The following is a 21,436-nucleotide window of genomic DNA, read 5'->3' as shown; positions in this document are numbered from 1 at the left end:
TGGCCTTGGTATCAAGACGTCTAGGGCGATCATCCTACTTGGCCTTTGGCAGTTGTGGAAACACCGAAACACAGTAGTCTTTGATAACGCCGCCCCAAGTGTAGCCATGGTCATGTGACAGGTGGAGCAGGAGGGAAGAGCCTGGTGGAGTGCAGGTCTCATGAAAGGTGATGTACACGGTCTGTTTGGTAGGCTAAGCACGTGGAGTTTGAGTGAGTAGTTGGGTGCATGAGCTAGGCCATTAGGTTGGCGCGGAGTGGAGTATGATTACGGTGTAACACGTAAGATGTAAGCTGTAACTGTACCTGTGGAGGGTTTTCTTTGCCTTTTTCCTCCTTATGTAGATAATACGCATGCTATGCGTATTGAAAAAAAAGATACCACCACTACCACTATCACTCCCTCCCACTGCTACCACTGCCACTACCATATATAACTACGACTACCAAGATCACCGTCACCACTACAGTTACTACCTAAAAGTTGGTCAAATCTCAAATGGATCATTCAAGATTAACATGTTTGCAACTGTATTAGCCGATCAACTACTTGTCGGTTTGCAATTTTTGTAGTGCAAGATCACTCCATCAAAGCATGACACTTTCTCGCAAATAAATCAACAACATATCATTTCCCTTTTGTTAGCTCAGGCGCGCGATGGAGCGAACTCTAGTGCCGCCAGGCCCACCACCTTTCCCCACCTCTTCTCGTTGTCGGACTGGAGGGCGCTGCCGAGCAAAGCCCGATCAATGTCGACGGTGGCACTGTTGGCCAATAAGCCATAGCGAGCGCGTCGGGTGCGCGTGTGTGCGTGCGCGGGACGCGTCAGGTCCGTGGCGTGTGTGGGTGTCTGGCCAATGTCCGGCCATTGTCCAACCTGTGTGTACGGGGCAGGTCTGGGTTGCATGTGTGCGTGTGTGGGTAGCGTTTTGGGCGCGCGTGTGCATGTACACGGGACGCATCGTAGTAGGCGTAGTCAGTTGGCGACTTGGTCCGGGAGAGCGAGGCGACCAGGGTGGGCTCGCCGCGGCACGTGCGTACGGGCGCGCGTGGTGGACGCAACCAGAGCGGACCATATCGTGTCCAGCGCTGGCCTGGGTATAAAACCCGTGTGGTGGTCGTTGTAGCTGGCATGGTGTAGCTCGAGTTTGTTCCTTGAGACAAAAACTCGGCCGTCGTTGCGGCTGGGCGTGCGCCTGGAAAACCACTGACTCCATCGAGTCTTCTTCTTCCGATCTCCTTCTTCCTCTTCGGTTAGAGCCAGAGTGAAGTGAGCTGAGAGAGAGGTAGACTAGAGGGAGAGCTGGGGTAGACACCGGCGAGCTAGGGCAAGAGCTAGCTGCGCCAACGGCAGGGCCTCTTCTTCCCTCCTCGACGGGCACACATAGCGCGAGATGCGGCTGTATGGCGGGGACACAGAGCTTGTGTGCGGGTCTCCGTGCTTTGTAGCCTGGGTCAGGTCGTGTGGCACCGCGGTGATCGCATCCCCACGCAGTACTGCCATGGCCGTCGGCCTCTACCGCGGTGACAGGTCCTCCGGGCAGCAGAATCTTTGAACGTGGGCAGCGGCCCATGGGGTTCTAGGTGGAGGCGACTGCCATGGCCATGCAGATGGCGCGGTGGTCCAATGGTTTTTTATGTCCATATATAGCACATTGAATTTGTACCAAAAATGATATATTCCCGTGGTAATAACAACCATATCGAGACATGGGCACAAAGAGCAATCAATTCAATCCATATGTGTAGATTCTATCGGACGTGCAGGCACATAATTTTAATATTGGATTTTTATGAGACCATATAGAAGATTGTTTATACCAAACAATTAGCTGTAATAGTTGAAACTTTGCGCTGTCCGTGTGTACAAGATTGTTCTTCCTTTTTTTTTGGCCATGGGATATAAGATTTCACATTGAGTTTATTAATCTGACATCATTTGTGATATATACAGTAACAAATTTTGTTCTTCGTTTTCGTTGACGTGTTTCGACATCCCCGTGACATAGTCATCTGATGGATGCCGTCACACCGAGAAAGCCCTACGAATATCTCTTCATCGTCGGAGCAGCAAATTCCACTCTTGAGCTATCGAGTCCCTTGTCAATCTTTTCGATGAACATGTACGTTGTGGTTATGATCACCGTGTTACAAATGACGTTTGAGCAACCCCTAAGCTCATCCTCTCATCGTCTCATTGTTATGATCACCGTGTTACAGATGACGTTTGAGCCATGGTAAGAAGTGACTACGATACTCTCATCGTCTAAGGAACTAAAAGACATGTTAACACACTCCGTGTTATAACAATTGACTTGTGATGATATCATCTCAAAGCAAGGGCGTAGACAAGCCCAAGACACTAAGGGCCATGGCCTGGTCGTAAAGATATATCACTTTATTTAATGTAGCGATTTGAACACTATTTAGCATTGTAGCTATTATTTGGCCCAGGGCTTCACACAATCCTGGCTACGCCACTGCCTCAAAGTATAACAAACAAGTTTGGGTTGATTCAATATGATCATTCTTCTAACATCATACTCTCAATGTTGTTTTAGGACTATCATTACACTTAACGATATTCTAAGATCCAGAAAGCGTGATCACTAACAACATTTGAGCCAGTCCTAGAGGTGAGACTAGGAATCATATTTTACTGTTTATTGTTCTACACGTGCATATGAGTTTTTCACTAAATCAAATATCCTAGGAGTAGTTATAGCATAGAATATAAACTCTTAATTATGAACATGAAAATATAATAATACAATATTATTGCCTTACTTTCAACAATTTGGTAGCATAGCAATTCGGCTAGGCTACATGAGGCAAACGAGCCAGGCTGACCAGGGCCTAGTTGAGAAAAACAGTGCAAAAAACCAGGTGTGCATGTAGTCTGGTCACCAACATGGTGGTTGGTGGGGTTTGGTGGCATACATGCTGTGTGTTTGTTTGTGATGGCTTCCTGCATGTGTTGGGAGAAGAGGATGCAACATGACATGGAAAAGAAGGAAAATCGTTCGGCCGCATGAGCCTGCATGAATGGAAATGGGCGGTTCGGCCGTTCCTCCTTAGCCAGGCCCGACAGTACTTTAAAAATCATGTGATGCAGAAATCTGATGCAGGCCAAGCAAGCAAACACCGTGCAAAGGAAAAGATTCATTTCTCATGCAGTCTACCTAACACCGTACAGGCTGCCAGATGTACCCCTTCTAGCGGAAGCCATGCCACGAGGCCGCTGCCCTCGCCATGGCCACCCCACACCGACCACGCCGCAATCACCACCGCACGCGAACGTGCCACACCACAAAGAGTGACACACAATTGTGTACCGCCCAAGGCTCACCTCACAACCTGCACCTCTCACATGCGCACTCACAACCAAAGCTATCGTCGAAGCCCACCAATAACATTGTTGCATGTCCACGCGCCAGATCTGGACACCGGCATGCCCGCTGAGCTACCCTTCTTCGGCCCTGCATGGGCCCAAGTTGGGCCCACACGCTCGCAACTTCATCGTGTGGACCACCTAGCCTAGCACCTAGCTGTGGTTCCAATGGTCATTCACACCTCGGCCGATGCACGCAACAAGGGCACTTGCCTGGAGAAACACGGGACCGGCGACAGTAGCTGCACGAGCCCCGCCAATCTCCCGCGTCCACAGTTAGCTCTGCCCTACCACCTTCGGTGACAAGGGCCGCCGCAAATGCAGTAAGGTCAGCAGCAATGGCGGAGATGTGGTCGACGAGGTGGCCTCCTGACAGGGGCGCGTGGGGTTCCCCGTAGTCTCTTGAGACGTGAGACATGCTTGTCCGTTCAAACCCGTCTTGCGGTTTGGGTGCCTTTGTGTTTCCAAGAGTAATGGATTGTTATTCAATTATATGTCTTTTTTTAAACTTCATTATATGTCTTTTTAAGTAGGGTATTGTGTATAATCGTAGATAGATAAATAGATGTAGACGATTTTGTTACACGTGCCATGTGTTTTATTGTTCAAATATTAATTAATAAAATACTGCATTAGTTTTTGTTAGGATCAAATACTGCATTAGTTTGAGTTGTTTTGTAGCACCTATTTATACATGTTTTTTAACAACGTTCCTACATCAAGGCATGGGTACATCCATTATTTTCTTATCCTTGTGGCCAACGCGTGGATAATGCTTTAAAATTGCTTATGCCATCAATGAGGATCTTTATTATATGTATACTACCTGCCTTGTTTTTTTGCAGGGGCTGTATACTAACGCCATTGTAGAATAGATAATCTCTTTTGCCAAGGAAAATGACAGAAGACATTGACGGTTCCATTTGATGCACGTAATCAACTTGTACAGGTTAAGATGTTCTTGCCATAACTTGTCCAAGTTCAGATGTTCTTACCATGACTACATTTAGTCTTCATCAGGCCATTGCCGTTGCTCAACTACTCATCCTGGAACTTTACATCGTGAAAGAATGTTTCCACTTGTATGTACTGAATTACTGGTCTTCATATGATAAATTGTACTCACATGATAAAGACAAGATAATGGCTCCGAAATACATTGTTTAATACCTGTCACAAGGATGATGTGTTGTTGTTGAAAGGGAGCTGAAATGAGTCGTTCCCACATTTCACACATGTTTCATGATGCAAAATGGACTTGGAGTGATGGTACGTATGAACAGAACTAGCATAACATGCATGTTCGGTTCTTCTAATACTTGGAAGTTAGTTGTTGTGGTTCATGCAAATGAAAATGCCATTCGATTGCTCACTCGTTTTCAAACTTCTCGCCATTCTTTTAATGCAACTTCCTCCAACCAAATACAATATTTCCTTGCACTTTGTTTTTGTCAAGAAACTAAACATGCAGATAGAATGGTGACATGATTCTGCAGTCCAATCACGTGATAAACAGTTCTTGAATGGCTTGCTCCACACATTTCCCGTGCTCACTATTTTCTTCTTCAAAAACAGCTAACAAAGACAAGAGATGTATCTAAGTCCTATATATTGTCCACTGTCTTGGAATGTCAAAGTGAGCATGATATGGTTTCAAATTCGCTTCTCTGTATCTAGCTTCGGTCTCTCTAAAATATTGGAGAAAAACAAATACATGTATCCACTCGCGCCTAATCCTTCTACCACTCTTGCTCTTTAATGGTATGAGTGCATCTGCCCCGTCAATTCCTTTGTCGAGCCGGAGCTCGTGCCTATGCCATCATATGACCCGGCAAAGACACCGAAGTTGGAGGCCGCGCAAGCTGTTCAGATGCCGGATGGGCTCACGATTATGATCTTACATACCTTGGCTGCCTCGCAGGAGCATAAAAACTCAATGCGGAAACACTAGGTCCGTGGCAAGCGTGCGATGGACTTGCTCCGCAACACCCGCCTCTAACATGGCACACTTGGTTAGTAAGGTGACCAAGGCCAACAATGCAAGGCGGTCTGCTCCGATCTCTGCAAGGGTGCAGTTCGTGTAGCCGGCGTGTGCGACACCATCCATCCTCACAGGCCTGCACTCGATGTGAAAAGTGCTAGGTCTGTTTTTCTTCATGTCAGCTTTCTTTCAGCTTCAATAATTAATCATCTGAGCTTGGCATTGTTTAGGTGTCCAGTAGTGCCATTGTCAGGTTAGAAACGTACAGGTTCACGTATGACCAAGTCTTTTCTTGCATTGCGTTTTCGAGTCAAAAGCCTCGATCCATAGCTAGTGGTATGGCATGCACAGTGTTTGGACCTTGGCGTCTTTAGCATGATTTTTTATCGCACTCAACAAAAAAACAAATAAAAAATATGTAGATGTTGACCATATGGCAAACAATGTTTTTTTTTTAAGGAGGATTATCTCCAGCCTCTGCATCGAGTGATGCATACAACCATTTTATTAACTAGGTAGCAACAAAGTGCGTAGCGGTGTTCTTTCATTATTGAACCGCCGGAAGTACAAGGAGATGCTACTATCTTCACTGGAGCGGTTCCACCTCAGCGATTTGATTGGGTCTGGTCGCATAAAGATGGTTCAAATACCCACTGGCTTACCTATTCGTGTGTCAACAGATTGATAAACACCTTTGGATCATTTTTTTTAGCAGTTTCAGCTTCTTCTGCATAAATCACAATTGTCCTGCTCAGGGAGCAAACGTAGTCAGAGCTTGTTTTATTGGTTCCTGCATTCTGCATTTATTTCATTTTTCTTTTCTTTTTTGAGAGGTATTTTGGTCTTGATCTGATTAATGCTCAATACTAATGACAATGAAATACTAAAAAGTTGTACATGCCAAATGAATTGTTTGCTGTGAAAGTCATGCAAACATAGTGTGGAATTTCCATGCTACAAATGGGTCCTAAGTTGGCAAATGAGACGTAACCATTTTTAGAGAAGGTATAGATTTATTCAGGATTGTAAGGATGTGCCTTTTTGCAACCCATGCTTTTTGTACAACAACAATCACTTATTAATATGTCCATTTGTGCCTCACTTTCTCCAATGTTTTCTTTGCTATGATATGTTGATCTTTAAGGGGACCCGGAAACTTTCCGAAATTGTGCCACAAATGGGGTAAATTCCTTATTTTTTTTTCCCGAGGCCATAGTGATGTTAACATTGCTGTGGATTTTGTACAACAGTACTCACTTACTATTAGCACTTCTTATTTTGTGCCTCACTTCCTCCAAGGATTTCGTCTAGGTTCCTCATGCATCTCTTCGCCCATTGTTTTCTTCTATGCTTCTTTGCTATGATATGCTGGTCTTTAAAGGCAGCAGAAAACTTAGCTTAAATCACTCAATTTCCATTTCACTCACCTTTCATGATGCAAGCAATGGACATGGACAACCCTCTGTCTTCACTTCTAGTCATGTGGTTGAAGTATGCAAAACTAGCATAACATGCATATTATGTTCTACTCCATGAAGGTTGGTTACTTGCACGTATTTGTGTCACGCCTGTGCCTCTACCATGGCCACCACGGTCGACGAGATCCTATCAAGGGGAATGAGGAGCACTGGGATAGTGATGACAAATGGTCGTAGCCAGAGAGAGACTACGTATGAGTGATCAGTAGGAAGACCATTAATGCAATGGGTGTATAGACTTGAGGGTCCCACTTGTAGGAGAGTGCATGTGTGTTCAAAAGGCGCAAGTGCATCTCACCATATCGATCAAATTAAAATTGCTTGAGCTCTCACCTACTCTGTTCTACATGTCACCCTATCCCCCATTCTTCCCATCCCCTAATGCCAAATTAACCCCTCCGACCGGTGAATCCTCAACAACCACTAACAGGACATCACAATTTGGAAACAATTTACGTGGGCGCAAATTCATGACATAACGGATATATTCCATATCATTATTATTAAAGGCCATCAGTTGCAAAAGGGAAAATTAGATAATCTCGATGCAGGTAAGGAAAATGTCTCATCCTAATTATGACCTTGTTAATCACTTTAATGGTGTTTTGTTATATCCAAGAGTCCCTATTAATGTGAATATGCCCCTGTCACTGTGAAGACAATACAAAGACTAACGAATTAACTTAGATTTTGTGCACCCGGGGCTCATGTAAGGATGTGGATCTCTGCAGCCCAGGCTGATGTGCTAGTTTTATTAAGAAAAAATTGTGTCACAAATAGAGTAAATGCCTTTTCCCCCTGAGTCCATCATGGTGTTAAAACTGCTAGCCTCTTGCAAGTGATGAAATCATTGAAGAGCAGAAAGAAGAAAATGTCCATGTATTTATTCAGAAATGATGTACATTTGTACATCAACAGTCACTTACTATTAATAATTTACCATTTTATGCCTCACTTTCTCGGAGTGTTTTCTTCTAGATTTCCTTGCCGTGATAAGTTGATCTCGAAAGGGACCCGTAAACTTAAATTGTATATGTTTCTGTTTCGCGCAATTCTTTCATCATGCAATGGTTTTGGAGAACTATATGTTTTTCTTTGCCAATCAAGTGTTGGTAAGTATGACTGAAAATAACATAACATGCATAATAAGTTCTTCAAAGGTTGGTTACTTCGGATCATTCGAGATTAGCCTGTTAGCAAATGCTATTGTCGTTCCACCAGTCAGTCATTCATGGACATTTCACATTCATTTGACATGAGTTCCCTCGAACAACACACTATATTTCCCTTCACTTCATTTCCAGCAAGATGTGGGAAGCTGAACATGCAAGTAAAATGGTACGGTACGGTCACACCATTCTGCAGTTCTCTCACATGCTAAAAATGTCATGATATACGATTCCTGAATGATAAATCACATGCTCATGATATATTTTGTTTCATAAGAAGAGATTAATAGATTAGAGATGCATAGAAGTCTTACATATAGTGCCCTTGGATGTCAAAGTGATAGTGATATGAGTTCAGATTTGTTTACGTCTTTAGCTTCAAAACATCTAAAATATTGGAGGAAAACAAAAACATGAGAGACAAAGGGGTCAAGGCAAAATGAGCTGAATACCGCCACTGGCAATCTTGTATCTTGCTTTGTCGACTTGAAGTTGGATTGCCATTTGACGGAGACTATAGTGATGCTACTTGAGTTGAGTGCTGTAGTGATCATTGCAGCTCTTGCGAGAACATCCCTACACAATGGCTGCGTAGTTAAAATGAATTTTATAGTCATGTACCAAGTCTGAATCAAGGTTACACCGACAACACTAGTCCTAATCATCATCGAACCTGACACTTTCTTCTCCACATGACTTTACATCCACATCCCTCAGTAGAGCTTCTCTCAGCACAGCTGGCTTCATAGTTTCATGGTGTAAGAGTAGTCCGTAGAGAGTGGTACATGGAGAGAGAAATGTTATTTTTTTGAGGATGAAAACAGTTATGTTTAGACCTTCGGTTTTCACTTTGTGGGCACTCTGATGTTTGGCGGTTGCAGTTATGGTAGAATAGATATCATTAAGTTGCAAAGAAAAATATATAAAATCTGATCATTTGTATGCATTTATTTGCAGCTATAAAAATATCTCCTACTAATTATAAAATTATCAAGCACTCTTAGTATCTGGGAGTCCCTAGCACTATGAAGATGATATTAAGACTAACGAATGGACATGGATTTGTTCTGATCACACCAAGATAGCTCAAACACCAACTCGCTTATATAGTTGCCTGCATATCAACAGATTTATAAATGCATTTGATCAAATTTTCCAACAACTCCGCCTTGCCGGCAATATCCAGATTCAGCGCTTCTGATATTTTGCATTCTAGCAGCTCCGGCTTCTTTTTGAGGTCATGCAGCAACAATAGCAAGTCAGAGTTTTCTTATTGCTTCCTTCATTTTTTTAAGGTCAATCATGTTCAGTGTATTTTTCCAAAAAAATTGGTAGTGGGCAGTATTCTAATTTTTATCCGATTATGTTGTGTAGTAATGGCAAGGAAACAGTGTTATTCTTTCTGTACAAAATCAATGGTTTCTTGTGAAATGCAGCAAACGTATTGTAAAATTTCTGTGGTCCAAATGGGTCCAAAGTTTTCAATGAGCAGCTGAAGGTGTTGTGCTTGCACAGTAAAGTGGTACTGGTGTTAGGTGATCCTGTTAGTTGAGTAAGCAAGTCACCTACGTCTTAGTTGTATAAGTTTTAGTTATAGTCAGGCTTGATTACCGTCCATGTAAGCTAGAATTTCGGCTGAGTCCATGTAAGAGTAAAAGTACTCGCGTTGTAATACTCCCTCCGTCCGAAAAAACTTGTCCCAAGTTTGTCTTTCAAATGGATGTATGTAGCACTAACTTGGTGCTAGATACATTTATTTGAGGGACAAGCTTTTCCGGACGGAGGGAGTAGGAGTTAGTGTAAGAGTAATAGTAGCTCTTCATGTAGGACATGGTTTCATGGGTCGGCTAGGCTTATCGTGCACAGGGCCTGCAACTTTGTAACGCCGAAGAGAAAAGGAGAAATGAAAATTAAAGAGGGCATTACAAGGCATTACAAGGGCCGTTGGATAAAAAAATTGTACGTGTGTCTTCGTGTTATTTATTTAGATGTAACTGGTGTGTGGCTGAATTCCAACAATTGGTGTAAATGAGTATTCTGGCTCTTGCAATGGTGATCTTGGTTTTATCTTTCCACCGCAGAAGAATTGCGAAAACGCTCTTTAACGAGTGAGTGTTGGAACGTTCGATCATTAAACTGTCGACTCCCTGATTTTAAGGAGCTTCAGATCCAAATATCTCTCCCCTTTGTGAATCAATTGTGTGGCCCTTCCATAAATCTCTAACCCCCCCCCCCCCCCCCCCCCCACCTCCCCGCGCCCAATTTTAATGTGTGGGCCCCGGTGTGTCTTACCATAAATCTGTCAGCCCCCCTTAGTTCAATGGGCGGGGCCTAGTGTGGCCATTAATTTTCTCTTAATATGATTTGCTTAGAAGGAAAGTTAAGTTCTGCTTGTTCCGGTGGGAAACCGCATGTGGCCGCGAGCGCGCGCGCATAGGCCCTTTTCTTTGGAACAAAATAGTAAATTCATACTGTTCCATTTACGGGTCTAATCAGTTTGTCTAAGTGTGGACCTTTCCTTTCATTTTTTTTACATTTACAATAACGATCTCTCTCTCTCTCTCGCTCTCTCTCTCCGACACTAATCTGTCATCTACCCTGACCAGTTTTGCATGTGGAAACTTATCACGGTCGATATCTGACACCCTGTATCCAGATGAAACATAGAGATAGAGAAGAATCAAGTAATGCCAGCTCTTACGTTTGACGCGTCTTTCATGATGCAATGGACTTGGAGTGATGGTAGAGAAGTTGCATACCATGTATACTAAGTTCAGTCTCACGTTTCTACTTGGCAGTTGGTGACCAACCTAAACATGCAAGTAGGATGATCAAATTATTCGTTGTATTCAATCACATGATTAAATAAAGATTTGTTGAATGACTTGCTCAACACATATCCCATGCAAATAGATTATTTTTCCTTCCTAAAAGGAGCTATTAAAAATAACATATATAGAAGTTCTATATATACTCCACCATCTTGGGATGTCAATGTGAGTGTGATATGAATTCATATGTGCTCCCCACTCAATCTGTCCTAGGCCCATCTAAAATATTGGAGGAAAACAAATACATGTATCTTCGCTCGCTGTTCAGTGGTACGAGTCCATTCACGCCACCACTCCCTTTGTGTAACTGGAGCCTGTGTCTACACCATTGGGGGGTGAGTCAACATTGTCGCAATCTGAAGCCATAGCCGATGTTTACAGTCATCATCGTCTATGCTTTGGCTATCAACGAGGTTACAGACATGACCTTCCGCACCTTGGCTGTCAAAAAGGAGCATAGAGGCGCAACATGTAAAAGTCTTAAAAGAAGACACACATGCTCTAATATCTGTGTTGCCACATGAGGTTCGAAGAATAGGTTGATGAAGAAATGTACCAATTTTCATAGGATTGTTTCCTGAATTTTAGCGTGTTAAATTTGAGAGACTCCGGTTAGTATATTTCAGAATCCCTATTTCGAATACATCGAGAAGGAGATGTATTGTTGATAGGTAGTCGCGGACCCACCTGTACTAAGTGATTTTTATCAAAGCACTCGAAAGAAAAAGGCCTCTCTGCTGTTCCCCATGCGACAGATCGTCGGCGGCACCGTGTAGGTTGTTGGGCGTTGACGGCCGCGTGCGGCAGGAGAGCTTGAGGAGATACGGAGGTCGCCGCGTCTCTCAAAGAGGCCGCTGTCGCAACTCCGGCCATCTGCAATTAGCTTCCGCCATCCATCGGCACGACAAAGCAGAGGTGGTGCTGTTGCAACAAGCAGGTTATTCATCCAATCTTTGTCCATCAATTAGTGCTCGTTCCTGTAGTAAATAGAACTTGTTTGGATATATAGCTACAGAGCAGAGGTCAATCTTGCAAAATGCTCTGCTTGCAGGTTCAGAGACTACTTTGATCTGAGAATTTCTCTGACTTAGAAAGGTGACTGACGTGTCTACTAGAAGAGACCCCTAAACTGCAGGAAACTTATACGACGGAATTTCCAGCGAACTTAGTCCACCACTTATGTTGTTTATCTTTTTGCTTCCATCTTACTGGTAAATTTTCAAGTTATTCTAGTTCGGTTGAGACGATTCAGTGTGGTACCATTTTGTATCTCAATTTTTTTTCCTAATATTCTGAATTTTCTAAACTATTTCATGGCCTTTTGGGCTATGTCCAGATTTTTCAATCTGCATTTGTCTTATTTGTCTCTTGCCATCTACTTAAGTAGGACTGGAAAATTAACAAAGTCAGATCGCAGAAGCATGCCCATCATGTTCATCATCATCTTATGGAAAAAAGAAGCGAGCACGCTCTCCTAATGACGGTGCCACAAGTTCACAAGGCAGAACCGAGAACAGGACAAGCCTTGGTTTGCTAGTTTATATGTATAATTTATTCTCCTCTATTAGAGTAAATTACACGCTGGTCACTAAACTTGCCAAAGTGTGTCAAATAGGTCACTGTTCTCTTAACTTTCACATTCAGGCGTATCAGCACCAGCACACCGCATCACAGAGACGACTATGAGTCAGTGTTATTATGCATGTAAACCTTTCTTCTTTTTCCACGTTCAGGCTTGATAGACTCTAAAACTCATATGATGTATGTTGTAGTTGTTCATTTAGTTATATTATATACTCCTAGAAAATTGGTGTTGTAGCAGCTAGCACATGGCAAAAAATGACCAGCCGCAACAAGTCAAGAGAGGCTTCATTTTTTTTATAGATACTGCTGAAAGCAAAATGTTATAGGTCAGGTCATCATCTACGACAGACGCTCTCTCTCGTTAGGCGTGGCTGTTGTTATGAGAGATTTATAATGCCAGTTGATTAGCTTCTTTGGTGTGGGGAATTAATAAAATTAGGTACAGAGAGGAATTAACAATGGACCATAGGCGTCATGTGCTTCTATAGCCCTGTTTCTTTACAGAACAGCCTCCTGTAGTCAGTCATTCAGTCCTCTGCTTCTATAGCACTGATTCTCTACTATGCCTGAACTAGCGGCTAAGTTACATCAGACTCAGTGTGATGGAGATTTATAGTTTGATTACTTGAGGCTTTATAGTATTGTTTTGTTTATATTGCACCACAAAGTGACCATCGCTGTAGCTGTGGGAAGCTCCCTCCGAAGACGGCCACCCTTGAAGGGAGGCCTGTTCCTCTGCTTTATATGCCTGTACTGGCAGCTACTTAACGTCAGGCCGTGACCTGTTTGTTCAATTAATTGACCTGAAGCTCCAGCAATCTCAGCTGCTGTTTAACCACTTTTTCCAGTCTGTTTAGTTATCAACTGCTGTACAGTATATCACACTGCAATGATACTGTTTAGCTAACTAGCATGATAGACTTGATCCGTTTGTGGTGTCTAGAATGTTTGTCCTTATAATGCAGGAAATGGAAATAGTGTTTGCTTCAAATTATCTTGTTCAGATTGTTTTTACAGGAGGGAAACAGGACGAATGCCGCATGGAAATGGAAAAGTAATAGTGTTTGCTTCAAATAATGTACTAGGTTGTGTCATGATTATTATCGGCTTTGGTGAACTTTGAATTATTTTTCTTGTTCAGATATTTTGTAATGTGGCTGTATTATCTCCTTCACCATTCCTCCAAATTTGGTACAAGTTGGGATACTCTGTCTATAGCAAAAGATGCTAAGGAAGATGGTGGCATGTTAGGTAATTAATTAACCAGCTGAGAGACATGCACTCTTAGCTTCAGTTGTCTAAACTTTGGAGCAATGATGTGTGTAAATTTACATTCAGAATGTGTGTAAATTTCAACCACGCTCACCATTGCTTAGCCAATCGCTAGACAAAGATGTTACATCAGTTTCCTTTCTTCGAAAGACAGTTGCATGCAGTGGATGTTCTGGCAAATCTGTTGTATCATTCATAATTCCAGCCTCACTTGATGGTCCTCCTATACAGTTCAGGCTAATCTCAATAATGTTTTCCTCAGTTGATGCCACATGTATATATCTCGTGAACATTTGTTGCATTCTCCTCCAACCAAACACAATGTTTCTACTCACTCTGTCCATATCCATACTTCCTAGGAAAGGGGTCGATAACTAGACATGCAAGTCAAATGGTCACATGCATAATTATGTAGTGTACTCACACCTATCACATGATTCTGTATGGGAGTCCTATATATACCTCCTGCCCTAGTAGGATACCAAATTAAGTAAGTCGGATATGCATTCTAATTTGTCTATGTCTTTATCCAGCTTCAAATCATGTGAAATATTGGAGGAAAACAAAAGTATCATGGTAACATTCACTAACTTATTGATTTGTGATACCGAAAATAGTGTTGGTGGTGGTTCTAGCGATTGTCCTCTTTAGATACTCACATTGAAGTGTTTTTTTTAATTCCAGATCCCAACGCATGGCTGGTCAATCTCAAGAGTGGATAGTTGAATGGTTAATGGCTATCCTTTCCCACTGCCTACTTACCGTTTTATGGTTTACTACATTATTATGCAGAGGCCGGGAGTAATCCTCCTTTTCTAGAAAACAATTCTGCTACATTATTTGGGTGACAAAGTGTGGGATATAATGCTCTCACTGGAATGGTCTTCATGTAGCTCCTTTTTTGTGACTTGCATTTACAGTAGCACTGCACGTGAACTTGTAAGGGTTGGGTACACACGCGATGCAAATTGCCTGCAAATGAATCTCTGACAATATTTCTTACAACCCATTCTTTAAATGGAACATCCCTATGTATACGCTTCAAGAAAAATTAGCTGCACAACAGGCACTGATGTTAACATTTGTGTTCTCAAATGAAAAAGGCACTTCTCTTAATAAAGAATAAGCTGGGAACGTAAGAACGTGAAGGAAATCAATACCTAGAGATTCTGATAAAGGAAAAGAGAAAATTCTCTCTAGCACTCATCGAAGAAAAACATATGCATTATACATGCTCTACATATGCATTATACATGCTCTACTAGCGTGGGTATTCGTAATCATGAAGGAATTATCATCCGTGCTGAGGTCCTATGGTATGAAGTACTCCCTCCATTCAAAGTTAGTACAAAGTTGAGTCATCTATTTTGGAACCGAGGGAATAGGATCCAGCGCTTTGATCATGGAGGCACTTCATACCATGTTCAGTCAGTTTCAGCAGTGGTTTTTTTAGAGCTCCTCAAATGTTATTTTGAGATGAAATTTTGTAAGAACCTAAATCATGTTTGACGTCATAAAATACCAGGATTTTTTGATTTTATTTGATATTATATTTTAAATTTTTGATCACCCAGGCATAGTACACACTGAGTAGCCACTACTTTCAGTTAACTATTAGTAATTTACCTGTACAAGCCTCCATTTCTCAATTGTTCTTGTCTAGGTTTCTTTAAAGAGAGTTGCGATATGCTGATCATAAAAGGGGAGTTAAGTCATCTAAAGTTAGTCGATTCTCAATTCATTGATGATGGTTCATGTTTAGGTAGTACGACTAGTCTTTATATCGTACAATATGGACCCAAAAAAATAAAAAGAAATCTAACCTTTTTTATCAAAAAAAGATATCTAACCAGAAAAGGGGAGCCCAGTGGCTCGAACATGTGGTCACCCTTAAGAAAGCTAACCACCAGGCTTTGTCACCAAAATGTCCAGAAAGGATAAACATTTTTCATGATACTATGTCTTCTTGTTCTATATAAGAAAACAACTTATGTTCTGATGTTTATGACATTTAAAAATGTTCACGCGTTAAAAAAAAGGTATGTGACATTTAAAAAATAAAATTAAACTTCATAAAAATGTGTAATTAAAAAAACATATGTTGCATTTAAAAAATGTTCACACCACTCAAAAAAATGTTGAGGACATTTAAAAAAATGTTTGTACAATGTACACCAATGGTTACATACTTTAAAATATGTGTTGTAACATCCAAAAAATATTTAACACATATCTGAAAAAAGTTTGAAAAACTTGTATTTGAAAAAAATGTTAGTCATATGTTTAGAAAATATTAAACTTGTATATGTGCTTGTTTTTTTATGAATCTATGGATTGTATCGGGAGGTATAAGTCATGGAGACAATAAAATGCAGAAGGTATTATGCACGGACAATTATGAATCTATTTATAATATTCTTAATGATTTGTCTATTATACTAATGGATCTCACGAGGTTTTTGTTGAGTTTTGTGTGATCAAAGTTTTCAAATTTTGGGTGAGATGACAATGGATGAAAGAATAATGAGCGTCAAGACCCTAAGTTTGTGGATGTTACCTCCAATCTATCGGTAATATCACCTCTTAGATGCCCCGGAAGGCATCTAAGCTTGTAATGTGAGCTATATATCTAGTTTCAGCGTCGTTGCTTTAGTTGAGAAGATAATTGGCTTTTAATTCCTTCAAATGGTACTACTATTTGACGATAAAGGGTTTCCCATGGTTTATATTATAAAGCAACGACCAACAACATAGTTCGTACAACAATGGATAGTTCAAGTTGTGAGAGAATAAAACTAAAAAAGTTCAGTCTGCTGCGGGCTCAGCACATCATCCCCTGGGAGAACACTAACTGACTAATCCGGTTCAGGAGGTGGCGGAGGGGGCGGGGGCGTCGGCGATGGAGGAGGCGGTACGAGGCGTGAGGCGATGGATATTGATGGATATCTGTAATTTTTATCTATTTCAATATTGATGGTTCAACTGCTTGGCGTCGAGTTAATTCAAGCATTACTGAATCACAACACAGGCCGAGACGATCTGATCCGAATCCTGTTTTCTGCAGGCCCTTTGGGTGTGCAACAGGGTCAGCGGCAGTGTTGTAGATATCTGAATAACTTGCTGGCTGCTTACCAGGGAGGACATGAATCTTGCTGCCCGTAGCCAAAATCTGATGCAGGAACCGAAAGAGCATGCTTCTGACGAAGAAGCAACGGATGTCCAGTTTCTATTATGTAAGAATTTCATGTCCTTTGATTACTTTTGGTGCAGCTTCAGTCGATGGTTTCATGCTCCTCTTCTCAAGGATGGATTTACTCTTGGTGTGTTTCAAATGTTTGTTTTACAGCCTCCTGTAGTGAGTCAATCAGCCACTCCTCTGTTATAGACTAGTGTTATCAGTAATGCCCTTCACACAGGATTCTTCTGTTTCTCTGCCTGTACTAGTAGCTATACTAGCTGCGTTTGACGTCCACTTCCTGTTTCTTCTGTTTCTTTTACATGTTTGCTCAATTGTTAGGTAACTAGCTTAATTAGCATCCACTTATGTACGTACTCGCGTGCATGCCTGGGTGGAATTAATATCAGTTAATTCGTACGTACAAATTTAGTTAGTACTACCACTGTAACTTTTTATAATATGTTTTTAGAGTCTATGATGGTGTAAAAAAACGTCTTGTATTATGTTATGGAGGGAGCATCATTTGTATTCTCTCATGAACAGTTGGGATCAAATGCAGAGGCGCATAGGCTACACCCAAATATGTGTATCTGTTTCACAAACGTTAATGAGCGCAGAGGCGCGGACGGGGCCTCCTTGTTGCTATGAGATCTGGCTCTCTAATAAGGAGGTGCATTCGTTAGCTAGCTGCGGAGTGATGTTGGCCATCATGTTTGGTTTATTGGCGTTGGTATTTAGTCCATATTGAATCTCTAATATAGTTCGGTGGGTACTCTATAAACTCGACCAGGACAGCAGAGGTTCGACAGGGTGATAGCGGCGAGGCGTGCGGCAAGCACGGGACACAACAACAGGCCAAGGAACTGGTGGTCAGACAAAGTGTGTAGGGGTGCTGAAGCAGTGTTGACGAGTACCAGATTCAAGTTGGTGACTGGCTCAATCGGTGCTGGAAGATGGACATGAGTTGACCATGGAGAATCTGAGAAAGTGGCGGAGAGTTTAAAATTGTCAAAAGTTGAGAGAGTACATGGTCGTATATTCTGTGATGTTCGGTGCACATGGCAGAATGCAGACGACAAATATAGAAGGAGGCGGAGTGCTATAGCTGTGGGACATGTCAGAGACTATCCGGAAGAAGGGTGAAACAACTGCGAATTTGACTCAAGATGACACAGAGTGACGGTGAAATTCCTTCAAGTTTCAGACAACACTAGTAGAAAACAGGGCATTGGTTCGGCCCTCGTAATACCATTAATCCCGGTTCGCTCACCAACCAGGACCAAAGGAGGCAACTGTCCCGGTTCGTGAGCCCAGGGGGCCGGCCGGGCCACGTGGGCCATTGGTCCCGGTTCGTTTGGACCTTTTGGTCCCGCTTCCACGCACGAACCGAGACCAATGCGCCTCGCCCCTGGCCCATGACCATTAGTCCCGGTTTGTGCCGCAAACCGGGACTAAAGGGTTGGTCCTCGTTGCGGTCAGAGTTCAGTCCCACCTCGCCAACCGAATGGCGCTCACACCGGTTTATAAGCCCTTCCCTCTCTGCCTTGTTGAGGTCCTCTCAAAGTGAAAATAGATTCCCTTATACAGGGAATTTGACCTAAATTCAGAGTAAATTTCTTTGAAATTCATAGAAATTTATTATGAATTTAGGTTGAATTCTCTCTATAGGCGCATCTATGCTCATTTTTTTATGTTGGGGTTGGCGATCTTTACAGACTTTTTGTGTGTTGAATATGCACCATTCAAAATCAGTCTCTGCCTTGAATCGTTCATTTTGAACACACAAAAAGTCTGGAGTTCAAATAAGTTCAAGAAAATGAAATCCCTTTGTAACAGATGAGTTTTCCTCCGAAACCCTGATACTTCGAAAGAGATTGTCCATTTTGTTCACGAAGTGCATCCAGCTTTTGCCGTAACCCTCTCAACTTTTTAGCACATGCTATGTGGGTGAAATGATGATACCATGCCAACTTTCAACCTTTTCAGAGCTCATTTGTAGGGCTTTTCAATTTCAGGGTCATTTAGCTCAAAACAATCCGTCACTGCATGAAAAATAACAAATGAAGTCAGAAATGGTTGAAAATTGATGATGTGGCTCTGAATGGTGCATTTTGAACACACAAAAAGTCTGCAGTTCAAATAAGTTCAAGAAAATGAAATCTCTTTGTAACAGATGAGTTTTCCTCCGAAACCCTGATATTTCAAAAGAGATTGTCCATTTTGTTCACGAAGTGCATCCAGCTTTTGCCGGGACCCTCTCAACTTTTTAGCACATGCTATGTGGGTGAAATGATGATACCATGCCAACTTTCAACCTTTTCAGAGTTCATTCGTAGGGTTTTTCAATTTCAGGTTCATTTGAAATGGTTTTCAATTTTAGGGTCTTATAGCTCAAAATAATTAGTAAATGCATGAAAAATAACAAATGAAGTCAGAAAGGATTGAAAAATGATGATGTATCTTTGAATGGTGCATTTTGAACACACAAAAAGTCAGGAGTTCAAATAAGTTTTAAAAAATGAAATCCCTTTGTGACAGACGAGTTTCCGTATGAAATCTTGATACTTTGAAAGAGATTGTCCGTTTTGTACATGAAGTGCATCCAGTTTTTGCCGTAACCCTCTCAACTTTCTTGCACATGCTATGTGGATGAAATGATGATACCATGCCAACTTTCAACCTTTTCAGAGTTCATTTGAAATGCTTTTTAGTTTTAGGGTCTTATAGCTCAAAATAATCAGTAAATGCATGAAAAATGGTGCATGAAAAATAACAAATAAAATAAATAAGTAATTAGAAACAAAATAATATAAACTTTATTAAAATATATAAGTAGAAACAAAATAAAATAAACTTTAATAAAATTTATGAAACTAAAATTAACAAAGTATTTTCTGTTCAAAACATTATAAGAAACCTCTAGCATTATTGAAACTAAAATTATATAAAATTGATGCAACTAAAATTATCGAAGTATTTTCTGTTCAAAATCATTAAAAGCAAAAAGAATTTTCATAAAGAACTTTTTTTGTTAGAAACTTTAATAGCAAAAAGAATTATCATAAAGTAAAATAAATAAGTAATTAGAAACAAAATAAAATAAAATAAATAAGTTTTTTGTTGTAAGTAGAAACAAAACAAAATAAATAAAGCAAAAAAGAAAACAAAAAAACAGGAAAAAAATTAAAAAAAATATGCCACCTACTGGGCCACCACGGCCTGAATACGATTAGAAACCCATTGATGGGCCAGGATTCAGGCCCGCAGAAGGCCCAGTAAGCCCATCAGGCATAGCAGTGACAATTAGACCCGTAAGCCTGCAATGGAGAGGAGCTCGAGAGGGGTGCGGCAGTGGGGCTTATAAACCACTGCGCGCCCCTCTCAACTAGCGAGGTGGGACTAAACTTTCGACGCGGGCGTAGCAGCACAAGGCCTTGGGTCCCGGTTGGTGGCACCAACCGAGACTAAAGGTGTGCATTGGTACCGGTTCGTGGCACTAACCGGTACCAATGCCCCCCTTTAGTCCCGGTTGGTGCCACCAACCGGACCAAAGGCCGCCGCTTCCCGCCCTTTGGGCTGCTGAAAAGAGGCCTTTGGTCCCGGTTGGTGGCACCAACCGGGACTAAAGGTCGCATTCGTCCCGGTTGCTGTCACGAACCGGGACCAATGCTTCGTCTATATAACTAGCACTTGTGAGATTTTTTTCTATTGTAATTTTGTTCATAGAATAAGAAGAGAAAGTGTTTAATAGAATTAGTTAGAAAAATAATAGAACTAGTTAAACTAGTTTATTTTTAGTAAGTACTACTTTATTCTATTTATAGTAAGTGCTTAGTAGTTGAACTAGTTGATTTAATAAAACTAGTTTATTTTACTACAGAAGTAGTTTATTTTTAGCAAGAAAATTAATAGAAGTAGTTTATTTTTTTAGTTAAAGTAATTATTCCCGCATCGACGTCGACGATGCCAATCCCGCATCCTCGTCGTCGACTCAGCGGAGGAGGCCGGCTTGATCAGAGGGGCCATCTCCGGGACTGGGCTCCGCCGGCTGGTTTTGGGAGGTGCTACCTTCCGGGGGCGTACGTTGGTGAGGAGCCAGCCCGTCATTGACCCGATCCTTGTTTGGTGGCGGTCGCGTGGGGCAGTGATGGTGCCGAGGCTTTCGGACACCGGGGAGGTGGTACATCACCGTGTCAGCGAGGAGGACGAGCACGTCCATCGCTACATGGTTGCGTTGGAGTGCAGGTTCGACAATACCTGGCAGGTTCTTCAGGGATCTCACTGGAGCTATGATCCTATGATGGTTCCTTCTCTTTGGGTATCCACTGCCCGCGCCTATACCCGTCGGGCGCTACGGTTCTAGCTGTACTAGCGATGCTATATGTATGATAGTATTCGAGGTGTATTAGTGATAATATTCGACGATGTACGGACGCATGGAGATGATGTAGTTTTGCTTATAATTGAATGCATCCTAATTTGAATACTACTTTATTTTGTGATTTGATTTTGCTTATTGAATGCTCAAATTGGAAAACTACTCCTACTTTGA

General features: G+C 41.8%; 1 long non-coding RNA gene across 1 annotated transcript; it reads left to right on the top strand.

Moving 5' to 3' along the window:
• The first annotated feature begins 11,644 nt into the window (after positions 1-11,644).
• On the top strand, positions 11,645-12,159 carry LOC123162104 (uncharacterized). Its single transcript, XR_006481045.1, has 2 exons — positions 11,645-11,787; positions 11,902-12,159. It is a non-coding gene; the product is annotated as an uncharacterized lncRNA (long non-coding RNA).
• Positions 12,160-21,436: the final 9,277 nt, after the last annotated feature.

The sequence above is a fragment of the Triticum aestivum genome, chromosome 1D, assembly GCF_018294505.1.
Source record: "Triticum aestivum cultivar Chinese Spring chromosome 1D, IWGSC CS RefSeq v2.1, whole genome shotgun sequence".
NCBI classification, from domain to species: Eukaryota; Viridiplantae; Streptophyta; class Magnoliopsida; order Poales; family Poaceae; genus Triticum; species Triticum aestivum.
The sequence above is the reverse complement of the archived record's forward strand: the minus strand, read 5'-3'. Positions and strand labels throughout refer to the sequence as shown.